Genomic DNA, 3,501 nt, shown 5'->3' with positions numbered 1-3,501 from the left:
TGGCAAGGGAAAGGTGGCTATATTAATAGCTACCACTTCTCTGCTGCCAATCTTCTTGCCCCACAGGAAGCCCTTATGGCCACATTTGGAGTTTCAAGTAAGAATCAGGCTCTCCAAACCATCCTGACCTGTTGTTGAGTGGGCCCTAAAGCCTTTTTTTTTTTTACTTAACCCTTTTATAAAAATTGTATAGAAATGAGGCCAAAGGACATGGGTTTTAAAATAAAGGTGTCACGTTTCATATCAATAGAGGACAGAATAGCAGAAAACTGGAATGTCCTCTGTGATGGCCACCCTATATAGAGCTGAAAGGCTTTGAATGAATAAGGTGCAGCAGACAACAAGTGACAAAGAGCTGGCACTATTCAAGGAGGGGCTTTGAATCTAATGAGCTTGTGAAGAACAACTCTAAATGTGTCCCCTGAAGGGCTCTGAGTGTCACTGCTCCCATTCCACCAGTGGAGGGCATTGATGCCCATGTCTTACCAACAGAGAGTGTCGATATCCCTGTTTCACCAGATTGTATTTTCAAGAGAGAGCTCTTTCCCAATGGCCTTCTAGGCCCCTGGCAGATATTACACTTAACATGCAATTAACCAGTTAATTGTATCATTGGTAGAAACCTGGCCACAAGTTCATGCATTTATGGGTATGATAAAAAGAAGGAACAAGCCACAAAGGTATGACACAAATGTATACAGTAGTGTTGTAACTAGTTCCCATCCTGCCTTAAATTGCATATAGCCAGGCAGCAGCTGACTGGGGGTCCCAGAGTCAAGGGCCCCAATGCAGCATTTTGGAAAATCCCTGGAAAATCTCAGCTCATCTCTTGACTATGGAAAAAAATCCTAGAACAATGCTTCTGTTATAAAGACCTCAGCCAGGCTCTGGGAGGGCAGAATATTTCTGACTCTTAGGAGTCCTATTGGAAACCTCTGGTTTGGTCTTGTGAATTATTCATGGATGCTTGCACACCTAACTCTGGTGGTAGGAGCTATCCTTTAGAGATGCCCCCTAGCTAAAAAGTTTCAGCGCTGGGAATTGGGAGATGGGCCCTTTGTTAAGAATGTAGTAGCTGGCCAGTGGTGAGTCCCAAGAAGACAAAGGGGTAAAGAGACTACCTACTGCTCCACAATAAGGTTTAATTCTCTTCCTTCATTTTATACCTGAATTTATTGAACCCAATGATCACTACATCAACTGTGTTACCATTGTGACAGCTCACAGCATCATTGAGAAGATCGCAGAGTGCTGTGGCCCCAGGGTTGTGGGACAACACATGGTCCCAGAGAACTTCTCAGCTGCTGATCGTTGCCCCATGCTCTGGAATTAGCACCACACACACACACACACACACACACACACACACACACAGATCAAAGGTCAGATCAGTGGAAGGCTGGAAAATCTTCACTTCCTTTCAACACCTGGTACGGAGAATGTGTGCGACACAGCTCTTATTCCCCTGCCTGTTTCCAGCCCCTGGTGCACAGAGAAGTTGGGACTGAAGTTCTGTGCGGATGGGACAGGCCTAGCCCTGGTCTTCCAGCAGCAACTGCTTCCACGTGGAGGAGCCTGGGGCCACTGAAAGAGATGGGAAGTCTCAGAAAGATGCTGGCAGACTGCAGGTGGGGCAGCAGTTTGTGGGGAGGGGGCTCTGCTCTGACACCAGGAGTGGGAAGGGCTTGGGGGGGGGGGAAGGTATTTGGGGCTTTCACCCTGTTCTGTGGCAAATAAACTTTGGGGGAGACTTGCTAAAGCTGGAAAGTTTTCCACCCCCCTTCACCTCCAGAGATTTCACAGAACTTGAAAAGCTACTGCCCATCTTCACTCCTCTCTGATTTCTTGGGCTACCAGAACACCTGAGCTCCCCCACTGAAGTGCATCCAATGACTTCTACCTCCCCACCCTCCAATAGCTAATTGCAGCCATGTGTTGGACATGAGAGGCACTGGTGACAGGGCTGGCGATGTGTCTTTCACTCCATTGTGAAGGTCTAGTCCTTCCTCTCCTCCTCAGAACCCCCCTCCAGCTCATCCCATACCCCTTCCTCCAAAACAGCCACCCCAGCTGCAGCATTCAGAAGGACCTTGAGGGTCTTCCAGTGCTAACAGCCTCTGCGGTGCTGGGAGCATCCAGTGGGGCCAATCAGTACGCTTGAGCCTGTTGTCATAAGCATGACCCTTATGGAGTTTGGTGACCAATATGGGGAGCCTGAGAGCCGAGAGTTATGAGCTGAGTTGTCCAAACTTTAGGGGATAGAGATGGATGCGGGCAGGGGCAAAGAACAAGGTTCAAGGAACAGAAGAAGCAGTAGAAACAAGAGAAGCTAGGTATGCTCAGCTTGTGGGAAAGGCATGTAAGAGGGGATATCATAGCAGTCTTCAAGTACCTGAAGGGCTGCCATAACGAAGAGGGAGAAGTGTTTCTCCCTTGTTGTAGAGTAGAATGAGGACCAATGTCTTGAAGTTGCTGCAAAGTAGGTTGAGAGGGCATCTCATAAAGAAAATCATCACTGGCAGAGCAGGGAGGCAGTGAACTCAATGTCAACTTGATGCCCAGGAAAGATGGACTCACTCATCACTGGAGGTGTTCAAGATGTTGGACAGCCACTGGCTAGAGATGATCTAGCTCTAGTGATGCCCGTGTTCTCCCAGTGGGATTCTCCAGGCTTCTGGGCTTCAGTGGTTTCCCCCACCCTCCTTCTGCTATGTGTGTCAGAGTGTCTTTAATCCTCCCTCAGAGGCATTGGGTGTTGGCTGCAGTTTAAAAGGGCCCGCCAACAGCAAAAAAGCCTCAGTTAGGCTCCAGAGTGGCGAGAGATGCACGGGTGAAAGCCCGCTGCACCCCCGCTCCCACAGAAGCCACAGAGCCCCTCTCCAGCCCCCAGCACAGCTGGAGGTAAGCGGGGCCCGTGGTGGGAGGGGGTTAACCCCTAGAGAGTGGGAGGAGGTGGCTGAGTGGAGGCCGGGCAGGTCTCACCATGCCTAGGCCCCCACTTGGCCCAGCCCCCCAGGGACCCAGTGACCAGGCTGCGCAAACAGGCGCGCTTGTCTGCCGGTGCATGAGTTAGCACGGAGTTCACACAGGAGGGCGCGTGGGAGGCCCAAGGCCCTGCCTGTGAGCCCCCCAGGGTAGGTAGACTCAGGCCCAGCCGGCCTATCAGTAGCATACTGCAGATGGGCATGCGCTGCACCCCGAGGGTCCCCTGGGGGTCTGTGCCCCCCCCGGCACCTCTGAGATGGCCACCCAGATGGAGCCCATGGTCCCGGGCTCCACGCGGACGGAGCCCCTGGCTCTCGGCTGCAGGGGCTGCTTGTCCTTTTTTCAGGCTCTGGGGCCTGGGCGCATGGCCACCTCCCCTTGTGGGGTCTGCTCCCTGCTGGGGTCTCTGGCGCGCCAGCTGGAGGAGCTCCAGGCCACAGTCCAGAGCCTGCGTGCCATCAGGGACTGTGAGCAGGAGATCGACTCCTACTGCCAGGCCCTTCTCCCCCGGGAGGC

Source organism: Alligator sinensis, unplaced genomic scaffold, assembly GCF_000455745.1.
Source record: "Alligator sinensis unplaced genomic scaffold, ASM45574v1 scaffold1331_1, whole genome shotgun sequence".
NCBI classification, from domain to species: domain Eukaryota; kingdom Metazoa; phylum Chordata; order Crocodylia; family Alligatoridae; genus Alligator; species Alligator sinensis.
Note: the sequence above shows the minus strand (reverse complement) of the source record.